Source organism: Pollicipes pollicipes, unplaced genomic scaffold (assembly GCF_011947565.3).
Source record: "Pollicipes pollicipes isolate AB1234 unplaced genomic scaffold, Ppol_2.1 Scaffold_4002;HRSCAF=4701_pilon_pilon_pilon, whole genome shotgun sequence".
In the NCBI taxonomy this organism is placed as follows: Eukaryota; Metazoa; Arthropoda; class Thecostraca; order Pollicipedomorpha; family Pollicipedidae; genus Pollicipes; species Pollicipes pollicipes.
The window spans coordinates 4,063,965-4,081,646 of record NW_023596420.1 but is presented as its reverse complement, the minus strand read 5'-3'; the positions used below and the strand labels follow the sequence as shown (position 1 = coordinate 4,081,646).

Genomic DNA, 17,682 nt, shown 5'->3' with positions numbered 1-17,682 from the left:
CAGTGAGCCGAGGACACGCGACAAACATCGGATGGATCACACAACACACAGCGGGCGGGCAACGCAATACACGGTGGACGGGTCACGTGATACACGTCGGGTCACGCGACACACGGTGGACGGGTCACGTGATATACGTCGGGTCACAGTCAACGGTTACGCCGTGGATCGGGTCGCTCGTCATATGGCGGCCAGGCCAGGCGTCACATGGTGATCAGTTCGTGAGTCACGTGACGGTCAGGCCATGTGGCACATGGCGGCCAAGTCATGTGTCACATGACGACGTCGCACGGCACATGACGGCCTGGTCGTGGGTCACATGACGGCCGAGTCGTGGAGTCACATGGCCGCCGGGTCATAAGCCCTCCGGCGGCCAGTTTGTAGGTGGCATGACAGCCAGGCCATGTTCACACAGAGGGACCAGAATGAAATATTAGGTAAAGATGAGCTTAGATAGCGCACCACAACTGACCTGAGTAGCAGGTCATTCTGATCAAATGCAAGTCAAAGGTGAGGTCAGGTACAGAACAATGACAACATGGGCGTAGGTAGCCGAGCTATTATGTCACCGACACTGACACCAATACCGAAATCAACACTGACGCCGACATAAACACCGGCGCCGACACCGATAACAACGACAACGGCGGCAACGACGTCAGGACAGTCTCGGAATATGAGTCGGAGGCCATCAAGTCTGATACGCGCACGTGGCCACGCGAAAAAATATCCGCATTTCCTTCTCAGGAACGGCTTAAAAACTGAACACCCTTTCAGAAAACTAAGCGAGCTAGACCCACGGAAATTCACGAAGTAGCGATATACGCTCGTTTCTCCCAGGACATGTGCTCCAAGCAGATTTGTTTAATATTTTTCTGACTTATCTCATCATAAAGTGCATTCATATCGTTCTAGGGGCTTTGTTAAGTTCAGGTCATCCAAGGCCAAAGTAGATCACACTGTGACCTGATCAGATCATACAAGTATAATTCAGGTCATGCAATCATTATGTCATTATATCGCTACATAACATATATCACACATCATAATCATTATATCATACAAATCATTGCGGGCCATACAACTTGAACAAATAGGCACATGCTATTCAGACTTTGAAAATTATGTTGTCGTTTTGATTTATTTTTTGATTATTTTTTATTTACTATTTATTATCATTATGAAAAGCCCCTCTAAGGCGCTTTTCCCATTGATCACGCCCGACCAATTGTCGATATAGCCGCACCGGCCCATGCAACAATAGTCTTAATCCAGTGGACCTGACATGCAATGTTATAGTCATTAGTCATCAGTCATCAGTCATAGGGCAAATGTGCTTAGTTCTTGAGATAACAAAAGGTATCCACGAAATGCCAATTTTGTCATTTTTACCCGATTTCCATAGCAATATACGAGCTAGAAAAAGCTCGTCGAAATCACGTCCCGCAAGTTCTGTGGGAAATACCTGATTCTGTGATTTAACAGCTTACTGCAGTCGTTGAATGAATCAGTGCCTACGTGTTTGTAGGACGGGACGGGTGAAGCGCACCTTCAGCCTGATAGCGACATCCGGTCGGGCAGCCTGCACGCGGACCCGGATCCCACTCATGCTCTTTCGCCCAGACCGAGGCTTTTCCCGGCGCCATTGATCTGGGGGACGCTCGGGATTAACTTATTCTGATCGCTCCACCAACGCCACCGCTGACGGTCATGCACGGCTCAGCCGCCACCGTCTGACGGTCACACACGGCTCAGCCGCCATCGTCTGACGGTCACACACGGCTCAGCCGCCACCGTCTGACGGTCACACACGGCTCAGCCGCCACCGTCTGACGGTCACACATGGCTCAGCCGCCACCGTCTGACGGTCACACACGGCTCAGCCGCCACCGTCTGACGGTCACACACGGCTCAGCCGCCACCGTCTGACGGTCACACACAGTTTGCCGACGGTTGCCGGACACTTTTGACACAAAATTCCAGGGGGCCATGTACCGCTCTGTCGGCGGGGTCCCGTGCCAACACCCAGGCCGGTCTCTGGAATCGTCGCTGTTGTTTTGTTCTGGGTTCCAGGTGGCGCTGTTGTTAAAATACTAGAGTAGGAATGTTGGCAGTGAGGGACAATGCAACAGGAAGCCAGCAGAACAAAACAAGCAGCGACAAAAAAAAAACAATAACAAGCACAGGCAGTTAAAATGCAAGCTCCGTCTCACAGTACAAATGTGCTCTTCACGGAGGCGTGCACATATGCTTGCAAAGTAGGTTATTAAAGGGAGCATCCCGCCTTGTATGCACTTTTCACCTTTTATTATATAAGCCACGCACAGCTTACTCAGTTAAACCAGTTTTCTAGAAATCCCTTTGATTAGCTCAGAATTTTAATTTCAAGTCCTTCTGAATAGGTCAGAACTTTGTTTTGAAGTACGCACTCCTGCGGGAGAAACCGCATTTGACTCCTTGCTCACCACTATGAAAGCGCTACACTTCATTTGCTTGCTTTTTCCGACGTATCTGTACTGCAGTTTTTGCAACACACTGTGTCAAAATTGTTGTGCTATTGACGCCACGGAAGCTTGAAAGGCTCCGTTTAGATAAAAAAAGGCCTGCAAACATAAAGCTTTTATCCGTGAATTCGGCGAAACGTTGTACAATGCCTTTGTGTCGTTTGCCGCAGTGTCTCTTTTCGAGGCACACTTTGGCTCTGGGAAGGGGAGCATCATGTAGTCTATGGTGACGCATTGATCCAAACTTCAACCAGTGCGCTTCTCGGTAACAGGCCCTTGCCACCCGCTGGCCCAATCAATAAGATTCTAAAATTCGCACCAGCAAAGGTGCGCACGGCGGTTGTTATGACGACGGTAATCGCGACTGCAGGGAAAAGGCGTAGTACTTTTGCAAAGCGTTGGCAGCGTACTTTGGAACGACAACGAAATCAAAAGTGACATCCTTATTATGTCTTGACGGTGCTGTATAGGCATTACTCAGTGCTTTTATTACACTAGGGTCCTGAGGTTTCACTGCAATATTTTTTTTAAACATGCTCCAGGGGTGGGATATTCCCTATCAGAGGAAGGACAATGAACCAGTATTGCAGTCATGGAATGCTTTGAACTGGACGGCAGCAATTGTTCCGCTGGCTCCACTTCAATTAAATACGCCTGCCATTGGTGCAGCCGCAAGTAATGTCTAATTCGTAGCGCTCATCTCTCCACTGAGACACACATTCCACGAATTTACTCCATCTTGCGTAATGCAGGAAATCTAATTCGATCGCCTTTTGACAGCACCGCCAAGACAGTGGCAGCCGACTGTCTCATCGAAGCCGACTTGCTTCACCCCAGAAGTGGGGCATACGGCCTGGCCGGCTGGCCTAGCATCGTTCCCGGCTGACTCACGGCGTGTGCCTCCAGCAGGCGCCACGCGCGCCGCGGCCCATTACCGGACCGACCCGCCCGTCCAGGCGCTCGTCACAGGCCGCAGAGCTGGGTTGCGGCAGCACCATTCCCACGCTAGTGGCGTCGGTGCCGGCCGGGCCGCCCCACAGCCCGGCGCCGTATGGCTGTCACTCCTTGCCGACCGCAGATGACACAGGTGGCCCGGCAAGCCGCTCCGTGTCGCGGCGGTACGGCGGACTAGCATGTACCAGTCCCACACCGCTCCGTGTCGCGGCGGTACGGCCGGCTGGTATGTACCAGTCCCACACCGCTCCGTGTCGCGGCGGTACGGCGGGCTGATATGTGCCAGTCCCACACCGCTCCGTATCGCGGCGGTACGGCGGGCTAGCATGTACCAGTCCCATACCGCTCCGTATCGCTGCGGGGTATGTACCCTCCCACGCTGGCGGCCCGTCTGTGACGCATACAACGCTGATGACTAATCGTCAGGACACATGGAGTCACCTACTCCCCGCCAGGGCTGACCTCGTCCGATAGGCCGTGATTCAGGCCCTCCAGTGGAGCACGCAGACTGCCGATCACAGCCACGCGATCGCGTCACAGAAAACAAAGACCTGTTGACGCCAGAATGCCGAAGCCGAGCAGCGAGCAGCGTAGGACTCGCAGCTAGAGCTAAGTGACTGGATCCCGCCTGCACGGATGGGATCATTAGCAGGCTGTTAATAGGAGCATTGCTATTGATATAAACGTGTAATCTTTTGGTTCCTATATAGTTGTGTGCAAAAATTCAACAAAGATGCTGATGTGATAGACAGGCATTTACACCACGCTAGAGACACATGAAAATAGGCCAATATTTGACTTTGATCAGAGATTTACAATCCGCAGTGGGAAGCTGATGGTGTGATGCTGACAGGCAGACGCCCAGGACGACAAATGAGCTGCCTGGGGTGCCGCCTCCTCTCTCGGTGGGACGTCCCGCAGGATAGTCGACGCGGAGGGTCGAGGCCGGCGGCGTGCAGCGTTGGAGTGAGCGGCGGGCGGCGACAGCGCCAACCGCTGAGCCACCAGGGCCGCCGCCTCCCGCTGGGCTGCGCGCTTTGTTCGAAACAGCTGTCGCGTCGGGCCGGGCTGATGCTCACCACTAGGGCGGCGCCACCGGCGCGCGTCACCACGCATGGCCGCCGGCTCGTGTAACTAATGGCTGCCGGCTTAGATCATTATGAGAGGGAAGTGTGCGAAGGGATCCAGCCACGTGCATCGCCGGTGCCTGGGTCGGCAGCAGTCGACGGCACCACTATCAGCGGACGTTGTCCCGTGCAGCGCCGGTACCTGGGTCGGCAGCAGTCGGCGGCACTACTATCAGCGGACGTTGTCCCGTGCATCGCCGGTACCTGGGTCGGCAGCAGTCGGCGGCACCACTATCAGCGGACGTTGTCCCGTGCATCGCCGGTGCCTGGGTCGGCAGCAGTCGGCGGCACCACTATCAGCGGACGTTGTCCCGTGCATCGCCGGTACCTGGGTCGGCAGCAGTCGGCGGCACCACTATCAGCGGACGTTGTCCCGTGCATCGCCGGTACCTGGGTCGGCAGCAGTCGGCGGCGCCACTATCAGCGGGCGTCGTCCCGTGCATTGCCGGTGCCTGGGTCGGCAGCAGTCGGTGGCACGTCTACCAGCGGACGTTGTCCCGTGTCGGATTCGACAGGTTAACAGAGACACGAAATTAGACTCACATAGCTTACTCGGGTCGGAGGAGTCGCTGGGGCACCTCGAAGCACAACGCCATACCGCTATTCCCATCTATCTTCTCGTCAACCTAAGCCCAGCCAGGGTCTGCCAGCAAACGACAGCCCGCCCGCGCCTAGCCGCGTCTGTCTCGGAAACGACAGCCTGCCCGCGCCTAGCCGCGTCTGTCCCGGAAACGACAGCCTGCCCGCACCTAATCGCGTCTGTCCCGGAAACGACAGCCCGCCTGCGCCTAGCCGCGTCTGTCCCGGAAACGACAGCCCGCCCGCACCTAATCGCGTCTGTCCCGGAAACGACAGCCCGCCCGCGCCTAGCCACGTCTGTCCCGGAAACGACAGCCCGCCCGCACCTAGCCGCGTCTGTCCCGGAAACGATAGCCCGCCCGCACCTAATCGCGTCTGTCCCGGAAACAACAGCCTGCCCGAACCTAGCCGCACCTGTCCCGGAAACGACAGCCCGCCCGCACCTCATTGCGTCTGTCCCGAGAGCGTGTCGGCCAATAATTCCAGCCGTGCCGTAGGCCGATTATGCTGACCACGAGCAAGACCAATCATATCTGCCCACGAAAACCAGAGGAAAAACGGTATCAACATGGTCTACAACGCCGCGACCATTGCTCCACGCTATTGTGCATGTCATTATAAGAACATTTTATGCTCGATGTTCAGACAGTGTCGTACCATTTTTGCCACGTCGCTTAACATAACGACGAGACTACGAAATGGAGCGCTTAGTAATGCAGTTTGGCAGCGAAAAATCATGTTTTTGCCTTAAAGTGGAGCTTCAGACTGAGACCTGAGAAGACAGCAAATAAGTGAGCACCCTCAAAGCAATTTTCAGGCAGACCATGCAGAGCCTTCTTTCTTAGTTTGAGAGTAAGAATGGATAGAGCTGGAGACCTTGACGTGGCAAAATTGGCGGAACGAGTCGGTTTCAGTAGACAAATAACATTTTGTCCATATTGTAAGAAATGTCAACATACGGCCACCACTACATCTGCCTTACCAAACTTCTAACCAATGCTTGTAAAGTGTGTCAAATATTCAGTAGCGTCCAGGAGCCGTGGCAGCATGAAATGCGTCTCGGGGCTATTATTAATAGATATTGTGAGCGGCCCTTCATAATGAGGCAGTGGAGGATTGATGATTATGGCTAAAAATAGAGGATGGATGATTGGGTTCAAACACAATTAATCCGTTATGCAAGTCAACGAGATTGTTCTACAGTTGTATGGGGTTTTAAAGTAAGATGATATTTCCAAGATCATTCAGAGCAGTTCAAAGCCATGCTCTTTTTAAGACTAAAATCCTCTTGCTCCTGAACTTGACGCCCGTGAGCTTGTGCTGACTATTTCGTGCAGAATATTTCAAAGTCACCCAGACATGCATGCCATCATAAAAACATTAGACGAATACTGCCACGTCATCGAGCATGTAGTGTTCAAGGTTAAGACAAATGTTATCAGCAAAGTATTCGTGTCTCGCGTACATCAGCTCGATTTATGGCATCGGCGGCTATCAGTTGGCCCCCAACAAATGTAATGCATTGAATGCAAATGCAGGGTGGAGGGGGGGGGGGGGGTGCCAGCGGGGGCGGCACCAATTCAAACTTTGATCCCGTGAGTAAGCTTTTGGCTGCGTGCCTGCGGAAATGGTGCCCAAAATTTTGCAGGCATTGCGTTTTCCTATTTTTAAGGCCCGCTGGAAAATCTTATGCGTTACATCTGTTCCCACAACATTCCTAACCCCGATCGTGGCAATGCAGAACACGGCCTGTTCAGTCCTCCAAGGTCATCTGGCCTTTCGGGAGGTCGCTGCCACCGGTCGCAGACCATACCTGTCAAGCACAAATATCGAGCGCTTAAAGCGACTTGAACCTACCTCGCCGCGGGTGGGCAGACCGGAGGGCGGGCGCTCCTACTAGATGAGTTATCGAGACAGACATCCAATGTGTTTTGCTTTGACTCCTAAACGTTATAGTATATATCTCATGTTACCTGAAGAGACCTCATTTTACCCAATTCTTCCCCTTTTCAAGCTCGTAACATTCTTATTCCTTGTGGCGTAGAAGCTGCGTATGTCAGCTCTGCGGGGTACTGGCGATGCTGTCGAGGATGACCACCGCTCAGAATACTGAGAACCGTCAATATCATCGTGATTTAGCAAAACAACGCCGTTTAACCATTACTAGTTGGTTTGTCAAATGTCGCTAAATTAACGTGAGAAATTTCAAGTCATAATACCGAAAACCAAGATCAAAAGGCATTTCTTTGTTATATCAACTACAGGTGATCGGCACACGTTATTCAGTTCGCAAACGGGCACAGACCCAGTTCCAGCGCGTTCTAGTAACCCAGTATAAGTCACGGGGGAAGTAAACACGAGCAGCCTTTCTAGTGAGGCTTGAAGTCTATCAATTGCAGGCAATGTGCAGCCAAGTCGAGCACTAAATAATGCCTTTCAAATCGAATGTTTATCTCTGAAAATCATGAGGACGCTTTAAGCTTCCAATGAACTCTTCCAACACAGCGTGCACATTGGAAAGGCCTTTGGTCTAGTTCGCCACGCCGGTGACCACCTACGCAGCGCACGAGGAGGGAGCCGATCAATACGACGCTCGTCGTGTCTGCACGGCGCCACGGAGCAGTGTCCGCGGCCGTCTCCGTGTTCCGGATCGCACCCATCGCCGACCGCAGCTGGCCCAGAGCCGATCCGCGCCTGCCCGCGGCTTAATGCACGCACGGGTATCCGCACCCGCACTCGACGCACAGCCAGGAAGCGTCTTCAGGCGGCGGAGGGGGGGGGGGGGGGCGGGGCGGCGGGGCGGGCGGGCTTACGCACGGGAGGAGGGGGGGGGGGGGGGGCGAGAGGCCGCGCGCTCCTCAGACTCGGGCCGCGCGCCCGGCGACGCCGCGCCGTCAGCCCGGCCGGGTGACCAGCCGTTCTGCGTATCCCGCCGCCGCGCCGCCTGGAGCGACGCCCGCCGCCATTGATCGGCGCTGACGTCACCGCTCGATACGGCGTCCTCTGCCGCGTGCGTCCGCAGAGAGGAGGGCTACTGCAGCATCCGAGCCGGCCGGGAGAGCGCGGCCTCGCGACGCTCGGCCCGAGCCGGGAGAGCGCGGCCCGCGACGCTCGGCCCGAGCCGGGAGAGCGCGGCCCGCGACGCTCGGCCCGAGCCGGGAGAGCGCGGGCCCGCGACGGCTCGGCCCGAGCCGGGAGAGCGCGGCCCCGCGACGTTCGGCCCGAGCCGGGAGAGCGCGGCCCGCGACGCTCGGGCCCGAGCCGGGAGAGCGCGGCCCCGCGACTCTCGGGCCCGAGCCGGGAGAGCGCGGCCTGCGACGCTCGGCCCGAACCGGGAGAGCGCGGCCTGCGACGCTCGGCCCGAGCCGGGAGAGCGCGGCCCGCGGCGCTCGGCGCGTCGCCGCGCGAGACCGCCGATGACGTCTCATCCTGGCAGCCGACACCAGGCCGACTGGAAGAGCCAGCAGGGCGCCAGAAGGAGAATGACATGAATAAGGGCAGACTTGGGGCTGCTTTTTACCATTGATCATTGACCTTCATTGCTATTACACAAGTGGTGTTTGGCTATCGCTTCATGATTTATTGGCTTTGTTTACTGTACTGCGGGCGGATGAAGACTGATTCATATGTTTCTTCACGTTCAGGCACCCTCGTTTTTCCTACGGCTTCGAGGAGGTCGGAGTTCTCAGATGGCCCTTGACATCTTTTTGACGCAGAGTGTCAAAATGATGGGAACGTGGCATGCGCAAGAGGAGAAGGAGAGGGGGTCCAGGGTTGCGACAAGAGACCTACTGTGAGACAAGGGACAAGAGACCTACTGTGAAGACAAGTAACGTGGCAGACGCGATTCTGGGGCTTGAGGCAGGAGAGTTTCCAAACAGTGTGCAGCACATCAGCGGTCGTCAATGTAGCCTAGGGGCGAGGACGTCATTCAAAGCCCAGGCGCGCTGACTGATCTGCAGCGGTTTGTCTGAAGTCCGGTGGCGGCGAAATGGCTCAGTTACAGCCACAACATTCAGAACAATCCACACTTTCAGATGCTCATGAAGGCAAACACCTACACTAAGGAAGCCTTCGTTGGGAAAAGTTTCGTTCATAACATGTTAGCTCAGGCGGACTATATTCATAAGACTTGGACTCCAAAAGCCTTGCGTTCAAATGCCTGGGCACGTCGTGCCATCGTCCGGGCCTCGGAGGATCAGTACGGCTTGGAAAAACAGAGCTCGCTTCGCTGATGCAGTCCGACAGCTAACTTTGAAACCTGCGCCCAACTCTGGCAAATGAACGGTACTCCAGTAGATCACTACCTTCTTAGGCATTACAAAAGACGAGCTGCAGCAGCGGGTTGCCCCACTCAGCAGGACGCCCTCGGGCACGTCGCCACGACACTAGTGTTTACCGCTCGATAAAACTAATGTTCGCCGCTCGACATCATTGGTATTCGCCGCTCGACATCACTAGTGTTCGCCGTCCGACATCACTAATGTTCGCCGCTCGACATCCTCCTCTCTACTGATCCTCAGTAATATGAGGGCTCTTCAGTCACGAGGCGTTCGGATGCTACGGTTTCGGGCGCAGGTCATCTGATTGTCCGAAGTCACGAGGTGTTCCGACGACAGGAGCTGGAGGCGTGAGGTCTCCTGGTCGTACGTCTTCTGAGCGTGCCCCCCCCCCCCCCCGATTAAAGCTTTAGTGGGTCTCTTGACTGATCCCTAGTCTCCTGGGTCAAGTCAGCAGTCATTTGAACATAAACAGTTGCTCATGCACAGAGCAGTCCCAGGCACACGTATTCCCCCCCCCCCCCGGCTCACGTACAAATTTACGGATGCATCACTTAACTTTTTCATGACAGCGTTTATTCGATTGGTACCCAATTTGGTGCCGCCGCATTCCACAGGCACCTAATTCTGAAAAGTACTGGATCTAGTACAGAAGTTGGTACTCATCTCACCATGTTTCTCAAGGTCTACCAAACAAGTCAGTAAAATTTGCTCTGGAAACATTACAGATGGTGAATTTGCCCAATGGCCCGCGGGACCCAGTCGTTAAGTGCCGCAGACATGAAATGTTCAATAGGTACAAGACATGAAGTGAAAACGCGCGTGCACGCATAGCGAAAATATGGCTGTTTTGATGACCTTGGCGAGATCCATGCTTCTGTTTCTGTACATCATTTTTTTTAGGACATTTCAGATCTGGAAAGAATCAGGGCCACTGTGTAGTAATGCTTTCGTAAAAGGGGCTGGTATGTACGTGGCCAAATTTTGTCGATAAAAACTCCACGTGGACACGCAGTAATAACATGGAAAACTTCCGACGTCCTTTAACGGCATGTAAAAAATTGCGTAAGCCCATTGCACGCTTGATTTGGTTTTCAATGAAAATATTGTATTGTATCCCTTATGAAATCCTGCGTACCGCCTGAGCATAGAAATTCAGGGTATAGGTCACCACGGCGTAGGTCTCCACCGCGCGCGTTTTTGGGGTCTATGTCCTGCGGGCGCAGATCTTTTGAGCTAATCATATATATATATATATATATATATATATATATATATATATATATATATATATATATATGTATATATATATATATATATATATATATATATATATATATACATACCCTACGTGGGTAGGAATTTTAGTCGTACATTTCGCGGACACCCGTGATTAGAGTGTGCGTCTTATGACAAAGGTATCCCAACGTTGGCGTCCAGTCCAGTCCAGAGCGTTGGTCTGCTGACTGCCGCTCCCAACAACGCACATTTCCTTGACGGAAGTTTTCCGGGCGTGTGTACTATGAGAGCAGATCTGCAGAGCCTTGGGTCCTTCGAGACGCTCATTCCTGGCCACCAGCGGAGGCCGGGCCGGGCGCGGCCTGGGGTCCGGCCAGAGCCGAGCGCCGGGTCCCGTCTCGGCCATCGCCACGCCGCCACAGGATAGACACTTGAGCCCAATTGAGCTTCATCAGTCATTTAGGGGCCGGGCACGTGACGGTGTCTTGCACCCGCAGCCTGGACGTGATTCGGTGGGAGCGGAGCGCTGCGGGCCAATCTCGCCACAAGGCCAACATGGCGATGGCCGGGTCACCGGCTGCGGCGATAGGGCTCCGTCCTGGCGGCGACCAAACAAGCCGCTTAGCACCGCTCGAACCGGGACAACATCGTCGGGTCCTGGCCGGGTTTAACCGGTCTGAAACCGACGCTGGCCGACGCCCGCTCGGGTTCGAAGTATCGATTGCGGTACGTCGGTCGCCTCCGAATGTGGGCCAGCGCAGCAGCGGCCGCGTCGGTCGGTCGGTCGGGCGGTCGTCGGGCCGCGCGCAAGCGGCGCACCAACTGGAACCGCTGCCGCTCCGGACCGCAGCTCCCACCGGCTCACTAACCCGAGCACATCGGGCAGGATCCGCCGCGGACCAGTCCCGGTCCACGATCCGGTTGCGGGATGCGGCTGGGCCGTCTGACGGCGGCCTCTCGGCGCCCGCTGGCCGCACGCAGTGTCCCGATTCCGCGGGACACTGCCTGCGGTCGCGCGCTCACTCGGCCGCGCGCTGCATCAGACCTCGGCACACGCAGCGCACGCCGCGCATCTGATGATCACGTCCTTAGGCGCTGGCCGAGCTGGCACCGGCTGGGGTCCTGGTGGTGTCCTTCTATTGGCGCACAATCGCCGCAGCGCACCAACAAAAGGGATGGGCTTCATCGCATGGGGCGACAGCCCAACACAAATCTGTGTCAAACGCAAACCAGAAATAGACTCAGTGGAGCAGCGCGGAGAGCCTAAGTCACTCCCGCTCCGTAACGCGGCCGGCGGAGGAGGCGTCGCCGGCCATGTCTGGCCGACTCGGTCGATACGGAGCGCGACCGGCCGGGTCGGCTGAGGGTCAGGCCGCCGCCTGACAGAGGGCGCGCGAGTGCCGCCCGCCCCGGCCATGCCACCGGCGGCAGCTTTCGGTCCACGGCCATGCCACCAGCGGCAGCTCTTGGTCCACGGCCATGCCACCAGCGGCATCCCCGGTCCACGGCCATGCCACCAGCGGCAGCTCTCGGTCCACGGCCATGCCACCGGCGGCAGCCCCGGTCCACGGCCATGCCACCAGCGGCATCCCCGGTCCACGGCCATGCCACCAGCGACAGCTCTCGGTCCACGGCCATGCCACCGGCGGCAGCTCTCAGTCCACGGCCATGCCACCAGCGGCAGCTCTCGGTCCACGGCCATGCCATCGGCGTCAGCTCTCCGTCCACGGCCATGCCACCGGCGTCAGCTCTCGGTCCACGGCCACGCCACCGGCGGCAGCTCTCGGTCCACGGCCATGCCACCGGCGGCAGCTTTCGGTCCAGCATGCTGATTCAGGGAGCGCCCACCGGCGCCGATTCGCAGCGTTATCAGGTCGGCGCCGGGGGCGGAACTGAACAAATGGCCGGCTGCACCACCAGATCTCAGATCCATCAGCACAACGCGGCATTGGTGGGCGTCGTTCTTGGCGCTTCCTTTCTCATCTTTATATCAAAGTCTTGAAGAATGTCCTCTAGTCATTGCTTGGACGCTCGAAGAATACATTTTCAGCACCAGGCTGGGTGGAAATTTGGCCTTGTTTGACCGCAGTATTGATGTCCGAACCCCTCCGGCAATCACAAAATAACGAGCTGCTTCGAATCCAAAGCATTATCGATGCTCTCGTCGCCGAATTGCTGCCACGCAGGCGGCTGAGGGAGCGGCTGTGTCCTTTGTAAGGCTGCAGACATCAGTGGGCATCATTGATTTTACATGCTACTTACTGACAGCACTCGGCTTGCCTTTGTCAATACTGCGGGAACCAAAATGCTGAAGCGTCACATGCAAGCTAATCATGAAATGATAACGCTGGCAATACTTCTCTTTCTCTTCGAGTAGACGGTAGTGACGACCTTAATTAACAGCTATTGACATGGAGTGGAATTATTAATACAGTGGCTCTGAATGAACGTAATGGCATCCTGAGCAGGACGTGTCGCACTGCAAGTGGTGTGTTTCACAACACATTCGGATCATGACAAAAGGCAACAGTAAAACCAATCAGGCCATTTTACTAGCCCAGTTAATTAGGCCTATCCACCAAATGGCAAAGGAAATGTGTTCTGCCTACCGTTCCTCATTCATGAGCGGTTACGGAGGCGTTAGATAGATGCCGTTCTGGGTCGTTTGTCGCACTACGGTCTATACCGCGTTGGACCCAGCAGCGTAGCGAGCTGGACCCGGCATCGTAGCCGACCCGTGCCGAGATGGTCTTGCGACGTGTTGGACCGAGCACCGTGTTGGATCCTGCACCGCGAGGAAGCCTGTGCTCTGTTGGACCCTATGGCACGACATATCCTGAACCGTGTTTGATTTGTAGCCTTTTGGATCGATACCGTGTTGGATTTGTGCCGTGGAAGATATGTGCCGTGGAGGATTTGTGCCGTGTAGGATCTGTGCCGTGTGAGGATTTGTGCCGTGTGGGATCTGTGCCGTGTAGGATCTGTGTCCGTGGATAATTTGTGCCGTGTAGGATCTGTGCCGTGCGGAACTCAGTGCGCAGCGACTTTTGGCAACAAAAGTGTCTGCGCGCGAAATATTAAGCAGTTCTGCCCGCGGCTAGAAATATGTTCCCAGAACCAAGAGCTGCTGTTTCCCAACAAAAACAAGAACATTATAAATATGTTCCCAGAACCACGGGCACTGCTTTCCAACAATAACAAGACCATTAGAAGTATGCTTCTAGAGCCAAGAGCACTGTTTTCCGACAATGACAAGAACAAACATTTTTGTCACATGATGGTATCTCTTTTTTGCATTAGTTCTTACGTACAGCATAATATTTCATGTTCGCATTATAAGATGTTGTAATGTTACTATACATTAGTCTGAATTTTTTGCCTGCATTAATTTTCTGGCAATAGCGCTCAACCTGAGTTGAATTTCTGGGAACAGCGCTCAACCCAAGCACCGTCTGTTGTATGAATGCACTTGTCCAATCTTCTGATCATGAATTCCGGATTGAAGACATAATTCCTCAGCGAAAGCTTAACGTATCGTACTGTTTAACACTGTTCGTTTTGCTCTATGCCGTCCTCTGACCTTAAACGAAGTCGTTGCCTTCGACCGCAGGTCCCTTTAGTGACATATAGTGACAAATTACAGAGGCCACCTTTGGGGCTTGAATCCACACCTCCACGGGTGCATGGATTGGCAAGCAGGCGCTCTAACCAGCTGGCAACCAGGACGAACAGGCTCTTGGGCGCGTCATATGATACATTGCCGACACTCTGACAACGTTGCGCGTCCTGCCACACAGCGAGTTTCCCCTATGATTTCCGACTCACTCGACGCCGTCTTCCGACGCCGGATGATTCTGGCTGACGGCCGACTGGCCCGGGGGCTTCAGCGCGACGAGCACCGCGGCGCCCGCCTGCGTCGCGTGCCCAAAGGGCGGGCCGGGTGTCGATGGTGCGTGTGTCACTGTCGCCGGTCCGCGCACGCGAGCCGCCAGCCACCCGACACCGAAACACACCGCACACGGCCGGGCCAGGCCGTCAGGTGTTTGTTGGCTCCGCACGTCAGCCCGGCCGAGGCTAGGCCGAGGCCAGCAGGAGCTTCCAGTGAAGCGACGCCAGTGGGGACAGGCCAGTCCCGTGGACCGACGCCAGTGGGAGGCATGCCAGTCCCGTGGACCGGCGCCAGTGGGGACAGGCCAGTCCCGTGGACCGGCGCCAGTGGGAGGCATGCCAGTCCCGTGGACCGGCGCCAGTGGGAGGCATGCCAGTCCCGTGGACCGGCGCCAGTGGGGGACAGGCCAGTCCCGTGGACCGGCGCCAGTGGGAGGCATGCCAGTCCCGTGGACCGGCGCCAGTGGGGCAGCCAGTCCCGTGGACCGGCGCCAGTGTGGGACAGGCCAGTCCCGTGGACCGGCGCCAGTGGGGGACAGGCCAGTCCCGTGGACCGGCGCCAGTGTGGGACAGGCCAGTCCCGTGGACCGGCGCCAGTGGGGGACAGGCCAGTCCCGTGGACCGGCGCCAGTGGGAGGCATGCCAGTCCCGTGGACCGGCGCCAGTGTGGGACAGGCCAGTCCCGTGGACCGGCGCCAGTGGGGACAGGCCAGTTCCGTGGACTGGCGCCAGTGGGGGACAGGCCAGTCCCGTGGACCGGCGCCAGTGGAAAGACAGACTAGTCCCGTGGACTGGCGCCGGTGGAAGACAGACCAGGCCGACACAGCTCAGTCAGTACCTCTGAGCGACGCGCTCGGCGTGGGTAGCGTGCACGCACGCACTGTAGCCACAGCTGGCGCGGGCCCGGCACGCAACGCAGGGCGCCGCGCCGGCGGCCTCGCCGGCCAGCCCTCACCTGCAACACAGAACGGCCCAGTTAAGGCCAGGGTACGAGCACTCTGGGGCGTACTCGCAGCGCGGCATTAAAGATCTATGCTACGTGACGTCACGTTGCACAGTTTGCCGGACGTGTTGGCAACGCAGCAAGTTTTCTGTTTAGATCTTCGCAACTTTCGAGATGATAACGCGCGTGCGATACTCTAGCATTAACGTTTGCACGTACTACACGTGCCGCTTAAATTGAAACTGGAAATTATGTTGTTTGTAATGTGAAGCACGTCTTTTCTTCACCCATCGTTGGCGCTGAGCGCACAATGCAACTGGTTTAAAAATGAACGTACTGCGCCATTTCTGTCTCCATCGATCAAGTAAACGAAATAAATTCTGCACGTTTGGCAAAGATTCTACGTGACATTACGCGATAGCTTTGTTGTCGGGCTGCTACCGACACCAAAAGGCGCCGGATCTATGGGGTGGGATTTCATGGAATGATGTCGACAGCATAGGTTGCTTTTCGTCCGCGATGCTGTAAACACACCATAGGCGTCATGGCCAGGAAATTCCATTTTGAAGACATGTACCAATCAAAGAAAAGATCACGTTCTGGTGGTTAATATTAACCACCAAACAACAGCATCGGCGCAGGATATTTCTAAACGACAGGGGTCAAAAAAGCTTTGCAGTTGTACACGGTTTGACATGCGCTCGAATGGGGGGTGGGTCACTTAGACCCCCAAACCTTTTTCCAGAATAATTTCTGGGCGGCGCCGCATAGCCGCGCCAATTCGGGAGTTGGGTAACCGTTCTTTTGATATAAATCAAGTAGATGCACCTCATAAGGTCACTGACCTATGACAGGTCAACCTTGGCTGTCCCTGGCAAAGGGACAAGTCCCAGGACAAACCCTGGCTGTCAGCGAAGGACATCTTATGGAGTCATTTAATGTGATGCAAGAACGGAGTGTTAAACAAAGTCATGCATATCTGAGATAGTTTTTAGGTAATAAACCCATTGAATTTATAATAATAACAAAATTTATTGGCCTAGGATCACGTGCGAAGGTGAGACCGAGGTAAAAACTAGCCTGTTTTTTTACTCGAGGGCTTGGTTTGTGGGATAGTTTCTGGTACTCATTTTAAATCAATTAACGACAGTGACCGCAACAAACATGCTTCATGATATTTCTATTATTAGAGCAGGTCAATGACCTAAAATGACTCAGGTCAATTTTTTGTTTTAGGGACAAAGCGCCTAGCGCGAGCCCTGACACTGATTTAAATGACAAACAGGAGCAATCTCGGAGGCGTTTGGTCACCTTAATCTTATATAGGTCAAACAAGGATATTAATCAAACATCATTGGCCAGTTGCTTGAACAGGTATCTAGCTTCACGGGGGCTGCATGAGGAGGTATGGGAGCATTTGAGCCACCAATCTGGAGCTTGACCTTGTTTGCCCTTATCTGACCCCAATTTTATTATTTGGTAACCTCAAATTTTGACACAATTGAGTTTACATGCAAGGCTATCCACCCTGTGAATTTGGTGTTTTTAGCTGTCTTAGTTCTTGAGATATCAGGGGAAGTAAAATTGACCCCCACCCGAGCGAAGGGTGTTCAGCCAGTCACTCAGGACGAGTGTTAAGCGAAGTTCACCGCATTAAAAACTTAGGTGAAAGGTGTCCTACATTTGATGCCAGAAATAAAAAAACAATTTGGGTTCGCGTCTAAATAACACCATGACGGACCGGCGACAAACCCATAGTTTCTAGCTTATTAAATAAAAGCCTCACAAAACACCTGCTAGGGAGAATTGCGAAAACAAAGTTTCGTAAAATGCGCGATAGCGTTCATCGTGTGCAAGGCGACATACAAACATTGCGCATACAAAAGCTGCAACCCCACATTGGCTGTAATTATACACAGTAGCCTTTATAGTTAAATCCAGCAACCCAATGCATTCTTCGCTGTTCTCGGCATGAAACGAATGGGAATCTTCCTGAACGTGTGATACACATCAGCATTTCCTAGATCCCAGTGACGAACGTACGGCAAGCCGCGATTATGAAGCGCCACTAGACGACCATTCATCGCCACCTGGTTACACCACACCCATGAGCCAATTCACTATAGGAGCTAGCAATTTGCATGCAGCATCATTAGTGTCAATGCCAA

At 54.7% G+C, this 17,682-nt stretch overlaps 1 protein-coding gene across 5 annotated transcripts in view; it reads right to left on the bottom strand.

Moving 5' to 3' along the window:
• LOC119093913 (cell adhesion molecule 3) overlaps positions 1–17,682 on the bottom strand; it is a 48,495-nt gene that overhangs the window by 28,143 nt on the left and 2,670 nt on the right. The window lies entirely within an intron of this gene.